Raw genomic sequence first — 18,432 nt, 5'->3', positions numbered from 1 at the left:
ATGATAAGGTTTTATCTTTCCCTTGATGTCCTATGCCATTGTTGTTAAGCTTGTAGAATAGTTGGAATCAAAGTGCTTGGAAAAACTAAAACGTCTTCTTTATTAACTCTGCACTGTATATCAAGTATCATCTGTAAATGGTGAAATTATCTGTTCAAAAGTGTGTCTCCTTTTTCAGGCTTCTACTGTTTAGGACCATAGGTATATCCATCCAGTAACATAAGGGCTCATCTTGAAGTTGTGCTTTCTTCTAGCCTATCAAGTCTGTTTTCATTTTAAAAGATCAATTTCGTCCACATCCTGGGTAATATATAGTGCAATAGTTACGGATTCAGAATATGGCACTGCAGTGGTGCTGCAAATGGCAAGAACTATATCACTATTGACTGAGGATTTCTTAGACTGTATAATATATATATATATATATCTTATGTGTGTGTGTGTGTGTTGTCAATCCACTACTAGCTTAGCTGATAACTCTCTTTACCCCTTGCTGATGTTGACCAGACCAAATCCTGATCCGTAAAGTTAATTATGGGTGATTGAAAAGTTGTATACTTTTTTTAATCGATATTTATTTTTCTAAGCCTACATGCAGCTGCGTTGTCATGCAAAAGATATATACTTTGGTCACCGAATTTTGGACTTCCTTTGCAGGAAATCTGTTCAATCTCCTTTGTGCAATTTGAAGATAAAACTTATTATTGCTAGTCCAGATAAGATGTCCTTCTGTCCCCCTTTTACAATTTAAACCTAATGATGTATATTATAAAGTTGCCTTTGGTCCCCCTACTGATGTAAAATATATGATGACCTCTGGCCCCCTTACTTATGTACAATATAAGATGACCTCTGCTACCCCTACTGATGTCCCCTACTGATGTACAATATAAGGTGACCTCTGGTCCCCCTACTATAGCTAATGTACAATATAAGGTTGCCTCTATGATGTACAATATAAGGTGACTCCTGGTCCCCCTACTTGTACAAATAAGGTGACCTCTGGTCCCCCTAATGTAACTGTTGTCCCTACTGATGTACAATATAAGGTGTCTTCTGGCCCCCCTACTTATGTAGAATTTAAGGTGCCCTCTGGTCCCCCTACTGATGTAGAGTATAAGGTGACCTCTGGTCCCCCTACTGATGTCCCCTTCTGGTCAACCTAATGATGTTTTATATAAGGTGACACACTGGTTCCCCTACTGCTGTACAATATTAGGTGTCGTCTGGTCTTCCTAAATGTATTAAATATACAATTTATGTCCTCTGGTCCCCCTATCATTGTATTTTTCTTGACCTACATTTATGTCTTACTGATGTACAATTTAAAATGAAAATGGTCAATTATGTACATTATATTTTTTAACTTCCAAACATTACTACATGTCTTCTGGTCACCCTACATATGAAAATAAGGTGCTCTCTGGTCCCCCTACTGATGTACAGTACAAGGTGCCCTCTGGTCCCCCTACTGATGTCCTCTCTTTTAATGATGTACTAATGTACAGTATAAGGTGATTATCAACCTAATGATGTATTATATAATGTGACACACTGGTCCCCTACTGATGTAAATATTAGGTTTCCTCTGGTCCTCCTACTGATGTACAATATTGTCCTCTGGTCCCCCTACTGATGTACAAATTAAGGTGTCCTGGTCCCCCTACTTATGTACAATATAAGGTGGCCTCTGTATCCCCATAATGTAGAACAGAAGATATGGCCTTATTAACTTTTTGTTACCTCTGGTATCAGCATAAAGATTATGGGAACAAGCGGAAGTCTTATATTAATCAAAAAATTTCATACTTCACAAGTTATAGTATATGAATGAGACAAAGGTAATCTTATGTTGTACATTGTTACATGTGGCTGAAAGTTGTAAGTAGGTAATAATTTAAAATTATGGTATGTGTAGAATTATTTTTTACACCTCTCCAAAAAGCAGTTGAGACACTAATTTTTTGAAAATTGGAAAAAAAAGTGCACAATTTCTCCGAGTTCTCTGAATGTATGTAATTGGAATTTGGAGGATTGGTCAACTTCCTTGTCTTTAAATACAGTATATGTATCCCAAAAAGAAATAACAATTGGTGTATTTTTAAATTTTTATTTCTTTTTTTTTAATGTAGTTCATGAATTTTAATTTGATGTGTTAATTCCAGGGAAAATAGTAATAAAAACTTCGAAATACAGGGGGTACATCTTCTTTGTAAAATAAATAAAATCAGAGGTTTACTAAAAATGTTAAAGTGATGAGGTTTTCTCATAAGGAAGAAGAAGTTTAATTTAACAAATAATTATTCCATTATGTTAAAGGATCCCGAGTGAAATTAAAAGGTAAGGGTGGTAAGGGAAAACATTTTTTTTTACTATCAGGTTCAGAGGTTGGGCACTGTGTTATATAATATATAACCTTACATGGAATAAAATCATAGGGGAGACTACAGGTCACCTAACGTAATCCATAAATGTTAAATTATATATCATATATCGTACAAAATTGCAGTTAATGTTGCTCAGCACCCACCCTCCATTGTTATCTGTCTTTCTAATACCCATCAGATGGTTATTCCTTTTAAAAAGTTGTTTGTTTTACACTGTAAAGGCTTCACAGTATTTTGTATTCTATTTCACTTTACGTATGCAACGCACTACATTTTGTAGCGGAGTAAACAGGCCCGATAGTGTGAACTGAGCAGGGGACTAAGGTCCTAGTTCAGCGTACATTTTATCCAACTGCATCTTTTGGTCCATAAAAGACATACCTTTGCATGCTTATTTTCATGATTATAACATGTTTTAGAGTACATACCGTTAAAAATTCAATAACCAATATTTAACATAGATACGTACAATCTTATATTTTATTTAGTTGTGCACAAAAAAAAAAAAAAAAAAAAAAAAAAAACCGTCAGATTTAGATTAAAATTCGTAACGAAAATAAAAAAAATATTAAAGTTTTATAAGATTATTTTTGACAATTTTCTCGGGAAAATCATAAACAAAATGATGTAAAATATGCCTACGTCTTTCAGAAAAAAATCACAAAATACCGTAAAGTCTTAATATCAATTCTCAAAATCTAAAGATTGGAATTTTATCTATAAGGTTAACAAAAACACATACTTTATTATGGCTGACGAAATAAATTTTACATAACAGCCTTTTAATTGAACATGTATTCCCCCATTTTGGGGATATCATTTTTTAACTTTCATGATTTGCAAAATTTAGCCACATAATTTATATAATCCTTTAAAAGCTTACCCAAGGCTTTGGCTAAAAGTTCAAGTCCATATGAATACTGGGATTGCTTTAAATATAGATGCTTTAAAAATAAAAATGGAACTCGTAAATTAACTTACCTTGTTCGTGGTCATTTGCAAAATTATCTTGTTGAAAACATTTAGATTTAACACACAAGTACTCTGAAGATGTCATAAAAATGATTGACAATATCTATGTGGTTCTTGCAGAACAGATCTTCCAACAGTCTATTGGAATTCCCATGGGTACCAATTGTGCACCTTAATTAGCAGACATATTTTTTTATTCATATGAAGCAGAATTTGTCCAAAATCTTATGCGTGATAAGAAGAAAACATTAGCTGAAGAACTATAGCTCTCCGAAAAAATATATTGACAGACCGGAGAGCTACAGTGCCACCCATTGTTAAAAACAGTATATATTTTGCGCACAAATATTTGCGCTTGGTTCTGGATTAATTCTTCCAAATTCTGAAATCAATTAATTGCAAAAAAGCTAAATTTAAAAAATACTTACTTTTATATCAAGTACTCTCGGAGTTGACATCTGCAGAAAGCGCGTAAGACCGAATTATCTTGCAAACAAAAATGGCAGGAGAAATGGACTAAACTTTTTATTATCTCAATTTAAGGGCCAGGAGGGCTATTACCAAAAATATAAGGAATGTTTTGTTGTGGAAACAGTGAAAGAATATGTTAAGATCACACGGTTAGTAATATCACAGGAGTCTGAAGTTTTTATTGTAAAAAAAAAATAAATAAAAAAAAAATAACAATCCGGAAAAAAATTCCTACCCTTAACTAATTTTTTTTTTTTTTTACAATAAAAACTTCAGACTCCTGTGGTAATATATTGAGATAACAATTTGAAAACCAGGGAGAAATAAATAGAGAAACAGCGCACTTTTTGTGCACAATAAATATAGTTTTTTTTTTCAATGGGTGGCACTGCAGCTCTCCGGTCTGTCAATATATTTTTCGGAGAGCTACAGTTCCGCAGCTAAGACAACACTTGCTGTGGCCTTCAACTCGACATTTAGATATATCGTCGACGTATTGTCAAGAAACAATGGTTATTCCCATTCTTATGTCGATACGACTTATCCCGGTGAGCTTGAGATAAAAGATACCACAGAATCTGACACATCTGTTTTTATATTAGGATATTTTACTTAAAAAGACGTTAATGGAAATCTAACAACCAAACTATGATAAACGTGGTGACTTGACCTTTTCAATCGTCAACTCCGCTTACTTATGCAGCAATATACCTTCATCACCTGCATACGTGGTACTAGTATATATCTCTCAGTTGATTCGATACACAAGGGAATGCTCTACATATGTACAAACAAGGTAAAGTATTGACAAATAAGTTGATGAAACTAGAACTGTCCAATAGGGACAAATACCTGGTATCAACGCTGTGTTTTTCAGAGAAGGTGCCAATTCACAAATATTTTATGGATGAAAGAGGTGTTAACAACTTTATCAAAATAAAAAAAATTAGAGTGGAAATATAATTGCTCATTATATTTTTTAATGAATGAATCTAATTAAGATGAAACTATATCAAATCTATAGCTAATACACTGTAATTCCAATGTAACAGTTTTATTATTTCAATGAATAAAATGAATTGCAACTAATTGTCATGACACTCTGCAAATTCATTGCTGAAAAAAAAATCATATTACACAAAATCTAATTAATCTTTATATCTTAATTTATATAACAATTTTTTTAAATAAAAAGCTGGTCATCCAGTAATGAAGTGCTTTGACAGACAATAAATTACAGTGAAAAGAATTAGAGAAAAGAGATCTCTATTATAATTCTTTTTTTTCTCAAATTCCCAGGAGATATACTAGTAGGTAACACATGCACATGCTTGATCAGAGATGCCTTCACAACTTCCCACATCAACAACCTCATTAATTTATTTTTAACTGGATGCATGTCCACTTATTACTCCTAAAGGACAAATGGATTCATACTATATCTTCTGTGTAATGTTGAAAACTGTTTTTAACACATGATGGTGTTTCTTTTTCTTTTTAGTTTTAATGATTAGTTTTAAGCCGTAGTTCACATTTTTGTACATATGTACAAATTCACAAAAATGAACTAAACCTAGTTTCACAATTGATAAACTAGGTTTATCGACTGTAAACTATAGTTTACAAACCATAAATTATAGTTAACGATTCGTTAAGTATAGTTTTCATCTGTAAAACTATATTTAACGCTTGTTAACTATAGTTTACGAATGCTAATCTAAGTTTATCTGTCTGTAATAAAACGTTAACAATAGATTTTGTTGATAAACATAGATTCACGTCTGTAAACTATAATTTACGATCGTTAACTATAGTTAAGAGTTGTAAACCATAGTTTACAAATCGTGAAACTGTATTTATCAGATAATCTATGTTTTGCGATCGCAAATGATTGTTTTTGGTCTTAAGTATAGTTTACAGTTGTGAAACATAGATTATCGCGTTAACTATGGTTTACAAACGTAAAATATAGATCCGTTTTTAAAAAGAAGGTCCGGAAACTATATAGTTTACAACGGCAAATAATTATTATTTGGTCCAGCATAGTTTTTTAAACTAATTCGATTAGCTAATTTTTGTGAAAATTTGGCCTTCATGAAATTGGCATTAAAGTAGTTTCACAATTGATAAAATGGCGGACATCAAATTTTTCTAATTTTCTCTAATTGTTTAAAAATTCAGAAGTATGAGTTTATCTTACTCTGTAATAAAACTATATTAGTAAAATGTTAACATTATTAGTTTAACTCAGAAAATTTAGCCGTTTTTTCTGTAATAAAACGTTAACAATAGATTTTGTTGATAAACATAGATTCCTTTGTAAGGATTTTACATCGCAAATATATACACTGCAGATTTGTAAACCATAGTTTACATCGTGAAACTGTATTTATCAATTGAATAATGGTGCATGTTTTAAAGTCAAAATGGCGATTCAAAATCGGTGTGATATTCCTTTTTTTCAAATTATTTCTTAGATGTAAAATATAGATTAAGGATTTGTGAATATTTTATTGAGCGATGTACAACTAGGTAAAATTCCGATAAACCTAATTTGATCACTTTAAATCGGAAAATTTTTGTCGTTTAAATTTAAAATGTGTTATTTAGCTCAAAATGGCATATGTTCTAATGACGTGTTATACACCTTTTGTAAATACCCAAAAATGCTTAATTCTGATTTGTTTTGCAGAAAATAAAATAACACCTGTAAAATACATGACATAATTATCAAATAAAGTTGAAAATTAAGGTGCATATTTTCATAATGACTTAGGATTTTTAAAAACTGGATCTTTTGTTTAAATACTTCTATTATTAAGTTCAATATTTGAGGACAATGCAATTTATTATGATCAACATGTATCTGCTTGCCATTTAAAAAGTTAGCCCATAATCATGATAATTTACATGTATACAGAATTGAAGACTGATTTTTCCGTTATTTCCCGACCATGAAAAGGAGCACACGGCGGGTATGACCGGTTGTCGGGGGATGTATCAGTTGTTGGACCTTTTCCCACCTGTGATATGTTGCAGGTCCGTGTTTGAAAAAATTTTGTATTGTTCATATGGAATTTTAGTGCAATATAACATTATCTATTATTTTTAAAATGATGAACCTAAACCTTCAGCAATTAGATTGCTAGTAATTGTTACATCATATATAATATATTATAATATCCAAACATAAACATATTTATTAAGAATTATCGGTATAATATACGTAAACGTAATTTTTTTTGATTGTCCAGCTCTGATTCTGTGTAATACGCTGCCTTTGCATTTTGTTATTCTCATCAAAAATTCAATACACACAAATATTTCATGATGTGACATCAAACTCCTCCACCAATTTTGTATTGAACAGTGTATATATGGCATTAAAAAAAAATTAAATTTAAAAATCTGAAAGAAGGAAATGTTTGTGTTCAATCTTCTTTGGATACAACTTTACACTATCCTAACATATGCAGTGTTATTTCATATACGTTGTAAAGTTCTTGGAGTGTTCAAGAAAATTTTGTTGTCAAGAGAAGTGTTGATAGATCGAAGTCAAAATGATCATGCCTATTGTCGTAAGCTTGTAAGTGATACAAATCCCGCCAATCTGCAGAAAACAGGCAAATTGCATAATTTTACAAGATTATCACCAAAATATGCACACAATGTGATTCCAGATGATGAAGTTTGAGATCTCAATAATGACCTGCAACAAAAAGAAAACAAATCTATACGCGGTCACTAAATAAAGAGCTACATCTGAATATCATTTTAAAAAGTGCAAAATTACAGATGAAAAAAGGGTTTAGAGTAGTCGGTATGTCCGTCCGTCTTTTACGCTTTTGGGTACTAAGCTTAAAGCGGTGTTATCAACCACCCGAATGAAATTTGATAAACTTTCACAGAACCTTTATTACATATTGCCAGTGTATAAACGTCTTTCCTTTAACTGCAGTGCAAATTCTGATTTTTTTTCAATTTGCAAAACATGTTATATACAGATTCAAAGGTATTCATATGGGTAACCAGTTTCTTATTCAATTTTTTTTTATTTTGCATTTTTTAAAAAGAATAAATATAAAAATAAATAAATATTTTTCCTTATATTATATCTTGTATATTGTTTAACGCCGATGGCTATTTTTCAGCCATGTTTCGGCGGACTATCAGTTTAAATAATCGGTTTTTGGAGGATTTTGGTTTCTCTAGGGCCTGTAAAGTTTCTTTTCTTCCAGAGAAAAGATCTTTTACGTGCCAAGTGGGTTGTCATCCTTGACACAGGGCACCGTTTTACTTGACTGTTGAAAATACCAAAATTCCACAGAGTGAAACATATAAAATAAAGCTGGAATAGAAGTGTTAGGGGATAATACTAAGTCTTATAAGTGCTAAAAAGCTAGAACAAAGTAGTCGATGAAACCACACGAATTTCCCCAGTTATATTTGATGGTGTGCTGAGGGATGTTGATAGAAATAGTTGATAAAGACTGGATTCAGGAGTGATTTTAGGTGGACTGGGGCTCAAGCTTTGGAACACGGTCAAATGAGGGGGAAAATTTTAGCAAACTCTGTGAGTTATGTTTTATATTTCCAGAAAAACATGAATCTTTTCTGATATTTTTTGTTTGTTCATATCTAATGGAATATTCAATATACTATCATTATATATAAAAAAAAACTGTAAATTTTCAAAATTAAGCAGTTATCAGTTATTTGGAAGAATTAAATTCGAGTGAATATGCGTCATTTGGAGTTTTGAGCTAATAAACACATTTAAATTTAAACTTGACACATTTTCCATTTTAAAGTGTTCATAAAAAATGTTCATTGAATTTTACATTAGTTAATTATACTCGCTCAAAAGATATCGAAATCCTTTCTCAGGGGCTATGCTAAAAGACATTAAGAAATATTTGAAAAAAATCAATATCCTAATTTGAATCGCCATTTTGACTTTAAACTTACAGCTGCACCATCATTCAATTGTAGAAAGATGTATAGGAAAAAATACAAATCTGCAGTGTATGGATATTTGCAAATGTAAAATCCTGAACAAATAAAAATAAAGAAACAAATAGGCAAATAAATCAGAGAAAATGTCGAATTAAGTGTAAAAACGGCTAAATTTTCTGAGTTAAACTAATAATGTTAGCATTTTATTATATTTCTTATAGTTTTATTACTCTCAGAGAGATAATAACTCATTACCCCTCCATTTTTAACGACATTAAGAGAAAATTAAAAAAATTTGGATGTCCGCCATTTTGACCTCTTCAAATACCATTTTCATGAAGGCCAGCATATTTTTTCGGATTCAGCATACTCGAATTAGGTTAAAAAACTATGCTGGACCAAATAATAATTACTTGCCGTTAGAAGTATTTTAAAATGTTATAAATCATGGACCAGATAAAACGTAAAATATAGATTAACGTTGTTAACTATAGTTAACAGCCGTAAACTATATAGTTTACAACCGATAAACCTAGTTTATCGATTGTAAAAATGATTAGCTCATTTTTGTGAATTTGGCGTGTTAAACATACAGCATTATTAGTTTCACAATTGATAAACTAGGATTATCGACTGTTTTTACTTTTTACAATTTTTTCTATAGTTAGCAATTCGTTAACTATAGTTTTCATGTGTAAAACTATGTTTAACAGTTGTTAACTATAGTTTACGAATGCTACTCTAAGCTAATTTGTCTGTAATAAAACGTTAACAATAGATTCTGTTGATAAACATAGATTCACGTCTGCGCGCACGTTTAACACGTGAAATATAGTTAAGAGTTGTAAACCATAGTTTACAATCGTGAAACTTTTTATCAGATAATCTATGTTTTGCAATCGCAAATGATTATTTTCGGTGTGAAGTATAGTTTACGATTGTTTACAGATGTAAAATATAGATTAACGTTGTTAACTATAGTTTACAGTCCGTAAACTATAGTTTACAACCGATAAACCTAATTTATCGACTGTGAAATTATGTTTGGCGTGCCATACATATGTTTAGATTCTATGTCTCAAACCTTGTACATAAACCAAAAATGACCAAGTCAATAAAAATTAAAATAACACCTGTAAAATACAGACAAATTATCAAATGTGCTACCAGGTGCACACCTTCATAATAACTTTATATGCTGTGCACCTGGTCTCTTTAATTTAGGGTGAAATTTCGTAAGTTCAATGGTCGATACAATGCAATTTATTACTGAGTCAAATGCTGACTGCTGATGCCTTTCAGTTAGCCCATAATCATGATAATTTACATGTATACAGAATTGAAGACTGATTTTTCCGTTATTTCCCGACCATGAAAAGGAGCACACGGCGGGTATGACCGGTTGTCGGGGGATGTTCACTCCTCCCAGTGGCGGATTTTTTAGGGCGGGCGCACCCGGCGCGCGCCCCCCCTTGAAAATTGTCAAAGTTAACGTAAATCACAGTTTCGTCTACAAAATGTTAATATGTATACTATTTTAACAAAATCATTTTTACCCTACAAAATCTCTAGAATCCAGACCTTCCGGGGGCTTTGCCCTTGACCCCCACCAGGGCTTTGCCCTGGACCACTGGGGGGCCTACATGGCGGCCCCCAGACCCCTTGCCTACTTTATTTCGGCGCCCCCCCTAACTTCAAACCCTGGATCCGCGCCTGCCTCCATTGCACCTTTTCCCACCTGTGATATGTTGCAGGTCCGTGTTTGCTCTGCTCCAATTTTGTATTGTTTTATGGAATTTTGTGCTTGAATACTGATCATTATCTACTTATATTTCATACATTCTGAAGTCTAAACCTTCAACAAATAACGCAAGATTGTCAGACATGTATATATACTGTACTTTCAAAATCATTTATTCAAAATTCTTATGAAATGAAAACGTAATGATGTACATGTCATGAGTATGTGTAATACGCTGCCTGGCTAATTGAGTTATACAATGAATTTCAATACACACAAAAAAGATGCTGACATCAAACTTTTACAATGTCCGCACAGGTCATTATATGGCACTTTAAATATAGGATCCCTGCTTTAAAACTGTTAAGAAAAACAAAAGACGTCATCTTCTTTGGAATCTACAGAAACATATGCATGTTATTTCATATACGTGTGGTAAAGATCGGAATGAAAGGGCATTTTCAACCAATGGTTGCGATGCAGACGCAGATCAAAATGATCATGCACGTGTCGTAGGCGCGGTCAATTACAAATCCCGCCAATGAGCGTGCAGAAAACAGGCAATGTGATATGTCAATCAAGATTATCACCATGGAGATTAAGATGCCCCTCACAACGGCATCCAGGCAAGATCCAGATCTCAATAATGGACTGCAACAGAAAGTTATCTAATTATAGTCAGTCATCTTAGTATGCAAACTCATCTGAATATCATTGTAAATAATGCAAAATTACAGATGAAAAAATGGGTTTATAGATTTATTTACAACTATATAAAATTAAAGCGGTGTTATCAACCACCCGGTATCAGAATACTTCAAATACCGTCTTCTAAGTACAAGTGTATAAACGTTTTCCTTTAACTGCAGTGCAAATTCTGATTTTTTTTAATTTGCTCCCATGTTATATACAGATTGGAAAGTTTATCTTAACCAATGTCTTATTCATTTTTTTTTAATTTGCATTTTTTAAAAGAATAAATATAAAAATAAATACTAATATCTTCTTATATCATATCTTCTTATGTGAAAACATACATGCATATGATTGCTAAAAGTCCAGACTATTTATAGAACTGATTTTTTTTACTCGATTACTGTAATAAATATATTATGTTTATTTTTAATTCAACTGAATAGATAATTTTAATTCCTCAGTACCTCTGCGTCGTACTTATTTAATTGATAATATATATTACAAGCACTCTTTAAACTAGTGCTAATTGTAACGGGGACCGTTACAGATGTTCCCCAAACGCTCCCCAACTCCCTTTTATAGTCATATTCCCTGTAAGCGTAATTAAATAAGACAAACTCTATGCAATTGAGACTTTAACAACGTTTACCAAAAAGTGTACTATGTTCATTCAAATTTTATCATTGCACACTTACACATGTTAATGCATGTGCGTAATGACCATATCATATTGTCTACACGATCTATATATTTTGATATGCTAAATATCAAATTATTTAATCCAAAAGTATAAAAAAAAAAAAACGCTCACTCAAGTGTATTTTTTATTTTACCCATTTCACGTGCACGCACGTGCATACATGAGTATGGTGACCATACCTTCTTGTAGAAGTCCATTACACATCTATCTATGTTCTAAATCTCACCCCATTTGGTTGAAAACCAAGGGAGTTATAGCTATTTAAAGTTTCAGCCAATCAGATTGCAGCGCACGTACACGCACATGTATGCATGTGCATGGTGACCATACCTTCTTGTAGAAGTCTATTATATATATCTATGCTCTAAATCCCATCTTGTTTGGTTGAAAATCAAGGGAGTTATAGCTGTTTTAAGTTTCAGCCAATCAGATTGCAGCGCAAGTACACGCACGTGTATGCATGTGCATGGTGACCATACCCTCTTGTAGAAGTCCATTATATGAATCTATGTTCCAAAACCCACCTGTTTTGTTGAAAACCAAGTGAGTTATAACTATTTGAAGTTTCAGCCAATCAGATTGCAGAAAACGTGCATGCACGTGCTTTCATGATAATTGCTATATATCATGTTGTAGGATATCGTAATGCATGGCTATGTTCAAAATTTCAAAGGATTTCGTCAAAAAACAAGAAAGATATTAGACTAGTTTCAGCCAATCAGAGCAAAGCGCACGTGCATGCGCGTGAGATCTTGCTATTTTGACCATGTCATCTTGTCTATACTACTAATATATCCTTACATTATGAGTTTCAAAGCATTTCATCAAAAAATAGAAAAGTTAAGTCAATATACCTTATATTGACCATTTAACGTGTTGCACGTGCTCGCTCTTGCAAGCACGTGCGCGCAAAATGACCTTCGTTCGGCAAATCTACATAACATCCCTAGTGACCCTAAAAAGGTTTTACCTAAGTCGGATGTGTAGTTTACAAGATCACTCAAAGACAAAATTTTCCCAGGAATAATAATAATAATAATAATAATAATAATAAGAAACAGAGTACAAACAAACAAATATGTTCCCCAACTTCGTTTGGGGAACATAATAAAGGAGATAGATTTAGCTCCTAGGGCCCAAAGTTTGAAATTCTTACCCAAGGAAAATTAATGCAGGAAGCACAGGAGGCCATTGGTGAGAACGAGTGTATTACATGGCCCTTTCGCCCACGTTGGCTTGGATCTCCGGCTCTGTCTTACCAGGGTAGGCGGTCTTCATCCAGGCATTGCCGAAAACCCGGGGTGGTACCACACGGCCCCCAGGATTTCAGAGCAAATCATCCCCACAATAGCTCCGTACACCATGGTCTTCAGAAAAATCCAGGCACTGATATTCAAGCTGTTAAAAGGTTATGGGTCTAAAATATTTAGCATCAAACCTGTGTTTATATTTTATATATTCATTACATAATTGGAACATTGTGTATAGATTATACCAGTAATAATGTCAAACTTTAGGACTTATGTAAAAAAAAAATTGACAAAAAATTCTAGGCTTATCAGTTAACTGGAAGAGCTACACCATGTACATGCCAATTGGATCATATCAGGACTTTCCTTTCTTGACACAGCTTCTTCTTAATGTATAAAAAATGTCAGATTTTTCACATGATTTTCGCAAAAAGTTCGATTCCTTGCACAGGGGCTTGCTCCCGGCGTATAATAATTATTTATTAAAAAATATATACCCTAATAATAAAGGGGCTTGCTCAAAATGGCGATAATAATTATTTATTAAAAAATCATATACCGTAATAATAAAAACTGTAGTTTTATCATTATGGTATATGATTTTTTAATAAATAATTAATAAATTATTATACGCCGGGAGCAAGCCCCTGTGTAGTTTTATTATTACGGTATATGATTTTTTAATAAATAATTATTATACGCCAGGAGCAAGCCCCTGTGATTTCTTGAAAGAGAGAAATTGCAAACGTGAACCCCTCCCTCCTCCCACATAATTAAATCTTTTTGTATCCCTTTTTTACTTTCAAATACTATCAAGTAGAGTACATGTACGTTCCGCTGTGCCATAATTTTCAAGCGGTATACGTAGAGTGTATACTAGTACTGATCTGATATGTGCGTGGCCTATTGATAAAATGTTATAAACTGCATGCTTGACCGAGATATTGCTACCAAGGAAAACTTTATGTAGTAAGTTCAGCGAAGAACCTGGCTACTTTAGGTAGAGCTTCTGTTTCCTTGCTTTGTAAAAATATCACATGCTTTTGTAACATACAGCATTATTATTATTAATATATATACACAGTACATCCTTTGTCCTGCATTCGACTTGTATAAAGCAAGTGACATACTTATATAATTTTCCCGCGCTTTTAAAACCAATGTTCTGAAACATGTGAAACTTGACTAAAAATCGCGATACCAAAGAATATTAAATATACAATTTATGTCGGAGTTTTAAAACCTATTTCTTGTGTAGATATTATAGGAAGACTTAAATTAATTGTTACCTGTTATCGGTGAGAATCTGAGCCCGTGACAGACTGGTGTGTACACCCCTCAACCGTCGTCACTGGAATGTAAACATTGACGCGCGGAGGGAAATTCCTCTCTAGCCCACGGCTGTTACGAGGCGGATCATAAGACTTGTATACAATACGGGCGCGGAACAGGCGCATCCATGGATCGTTTGACTGATTTATAAAACAGTATAATTCACATACCTTTGTTGACAATGACAAATGTAATAAATTTAATAAAACAATACAAATGAAAATCATATTTATAAATTAAAATCATAAACATTCCCCAACGAAATGAACTTCAGAATATGCATAATGAAGATTAATGAAGTAAAATCGGTCTGTAGCACTAAAAACTTGTTTGAATGATGTGTTTGCATACCATGTTTATTTCCATTCTATATCATTCTATTGTTTTAAATAAAGGGACAAAACGTAAATTCCCTATCAATTGTCCTCGCTGAAAATCGGAGATTTAATTTCGTCTGTGGATCCGTCCGTCTATCTAACTGTCTGTAGTTATGTCTGTCTGTATAACGTTTAAATTCGTTTCCACACGATATTTCAAGAAGGCTTCGAGCTTTTGCAATGAAATTTACCCAATTACTCCCTATATATTTCCATTTCTAATTTTTCTCTCTGTGATAACTCTTTGAAAGTTAGCGGAGTTAATTTCTTGATAATTCTACCAGAATGTAAATTAGGCAGGTCAATAGGTCAGGAGCTAAGGAGGCCTAATATGCATGCAAATCTCGTGCGCATCTGTCTCTGAGTCTGACGCTAAGGAGGCCAAATATGCATGTAAATCTCGTGCGGCTGCTGTTGTGTTTGACGTCAGTGGGCGAGGACTATTGAAATTGGGATGGGAATCCTCGTGTAATTTAAATCTATGTCTGCATTTTTAAAGTCTAAATCTACAATTTTATTTCACAATGAAATGGAAATATAAGGAATCACTGTCTAGTTAGTATAGTATGCCAGGGACATGAACGATACTGGGAAACATGGGATAATTTATGCATAACGGGCAAATTATACCATGTTTCCCACTATCGTTGATGCCCTGGCATACTATACTAACTAGACTGATTCCTAAAATATATGGCATATGCAAGATCCCTTTTGATTTTGAGGCCAAAAGGTCACAGGTCAAGGTCATAATCTCAAAGATCTTGACTGTTTTTAACAATTTTGGTTCTGCGCGATATCTCGAAAAGCCTTTTGTGATGACATTTTCTACCACAACTCACACGTACCAGTAGTCAGTATACGCATGTACCAGTAGTCAGTACACAAATGTACCAGTAGTCAGTATACACATGTACCAGTAGTCAGTATACACATGTACCAGTAGACAGTATACACATGTACAAGTAGACAGTATACACATGTACCAGTAGTCAATATACACATGTACAAGTAGACAGTATACACATGTACCAGTAGACAGTATACACATGTACCAGTAGACAGTATACACATGTACCAGTAGTCAGCATACACATGTACAAGTAGACAGTATACACACATACCAGTAGTCAGTATACACAGGTACCAGTAGACAGTATACACATGTACCAGTAGTCAGCATACACATGTACCAGTAGACAGTATACACATGTACCAGTAGTCAGTATACACATGTACAAGTAGACAGTATACACACATACCAGTAGTCAGTATACACATGTACCAGTAGACAGTATACATATGTACCAGTAGACAGTATACACATGTACCAGTAGACAGTATACACATGTACCAGTAGACAGTATACACATGTACCAGTTGTCACCATACACATGTACCAGTAGTCAGCATACACATGTACCAGTAATCAATATACACATGTACCAGTAGTCAGTACACAAATGTACCAGTAGTCAGTATACACATGTACAAGTAGACAGTATACACATGTACCAGTAGTCAATATACACATGTACAAGTAGTCAGCATACACATGTACAAGTAGTCAGTATACACATGTACCAGTAGTCAGCATACACATGTACAAGTAGACAGTATACACATGTACAAGTAGTCAGTATACACATGTACAAGTAGTCAGTATACACATGTACTAGTAGTCAGTATACACATGTACAAGTAGTCAGTATACACATGTACCAGTAGTCAATATACACATGTAACAGTAGTCAGTACACACGTGTACCAGTAGTCAGTATACACATGTACCAGTAGTCAGCATACACATGTACCAGTAGTCAGTATACACATGTACCAGTAGTCAATATACACATGTACCAGTAGACAGTATACACATGTACCAGTAGACAGTATACACGTGTACAAGTAGTCAGTATACACATGTACCAGTAGTCAGCATACACATGTACCAGTAGTCAGTATACACATGTACCAGTAGACAGTATACACATGTACCAGTAGTCAGCATACACATGTACCAGTAGTCAGTATACACATGTACCAGTAGACAGTATACACGTGTACCAGTAGTCAGCATACATATGTACCAGTAGTCAATATACACATGTACCAGTAGACAGTATACACATGTACCAGTAGACAGTATACATATGTACCAGTAGTCAATATACACATGTACCAGTAGTCAGTATACACATGTACCAGTAGTCAGTATACACATGTTCCAGTAGTCAATATACACATGTACCAGTAGTCAGTATACACATGTACCAGTAGTCAGTATACATATGTACCAGTAGACAGTATACACATGTACCAGTAGACAGTATACATATGTACCAGTAGTCAGTATACATATGTACCTGTAGACAGTATACACATGTACCAGTAGTCAGTATACACATGTACCAGTAGTCAGTATACATATGTACCAGTAGACAGTATACACATGTACCAGTAGACAGTATACACATGTACCAGTAGTCAGTATACACATGTACCAGTAGTCAGTATACATATGTACCTGTAGACAGTATACACATGTACCAGTAGACAGTATACACATGTACCAGTAGTCAGTATACATATGTACCTGTAGACAGTATACACATGTACCAGTAGACAGTATACACATGTACAAGTAGACAGTATATACATGTACCAGTAGTCAATATACACATGTACCAGTAGTCAGTATACACATGTTCCAGTAGTCAATATACACATGTACCAGTAGTCAATATACACATGTACCAGTAGACAGTATACACATGTACCAGTAGACAGTATACACATGTACCAATAGACAGTATACACATGTACCAGTAGTCAATATACACATGTACCAGTAGTCAGTATACACATGTACCAGTAGTCAATATACACATGTACCAGTAGACAGTATACACATGTACCAGTAGTCAGCATACACATGTACCAGTAGTCAATATACACATGTACCAGTAGTCAGTATACACATGTACCAGTAATTATACACACATGTACCAGTAGTCAGTATACACATATACCAATAGTCAGCAAACACAAGTACCAGTATTAGCACACATATACCAGTAGTTAGCACATATGTCCCAGTGTTTAGCATACATATTACTGAAATTATCAATAATTTTTCTATTGGTTACCCAGGTGTTGTTATCTTACAAGATATCTACACAAGAAATAAAAGAAATGAAATTATATTAATTAATATACATTTATTATTTATGTTATAAAAAAGTCAAAAAGCAGGTTTGGCACACATTGATAAATTAATTTTCTACACATGATAGATCAGAAAAGTTACAAAAAACACTGACAACAAAAAATCTGTCAACTTCTTAACTATAAATGTATGACAAATTAGTACTGCATATCTAACAATTTGAAAACTATGAAAAATGTTATGGTCCCTGTATATTCCTTTTTTCAGGGTTTACAAATATGTCTCTTATTATAGGATTCAACTAAATAATACAAATACTAATAAATGGTTTGTTTATGGAAAATGTGGAACAAACTGTAGAAATTTGGAAATTTTGGAAGG

At 33.5% G+C, this 18,432-nt stretch overlaps 1 pseudogene; it reads right to left on the bottom strand.

Annotated features, from left to right (window-relative positions):
- Positions 1-10,661: 10,661 nt before the first annotated feature.
- Positions 10,662-14,553, bottom strand: LOC134259289 (uncharacterized; annotated as a pseudogene).
- Between the last annotated feature and the right edge of the window lie 3,879 nt (positions 14,554-18,432).

The sequence above is a fragment of the Saccostrea cucullata genome, unplaced genomic scaffold, assembly GCF_032062105.1.
Source record: "Saccostrea cucullata isolate Sc308-1 unplaced genomic scaffold, CSIRO_AGI_Scuc_v1 ctg1519, whole genome shotgun sequence".
NCBI classification, from domain to species: domain Eukaryota; kingdom Metazoa; phylum Mollusca; class Bivalvia; order Ostreida; family Ostreidae; genus Saccostrea; species Saccostrea cuccullata.
The sequence above is the reverse complement of the archived record's forward strand: the minus strand, read 5'-3'. Positions and strand labels throughout refer to the sequence as shown.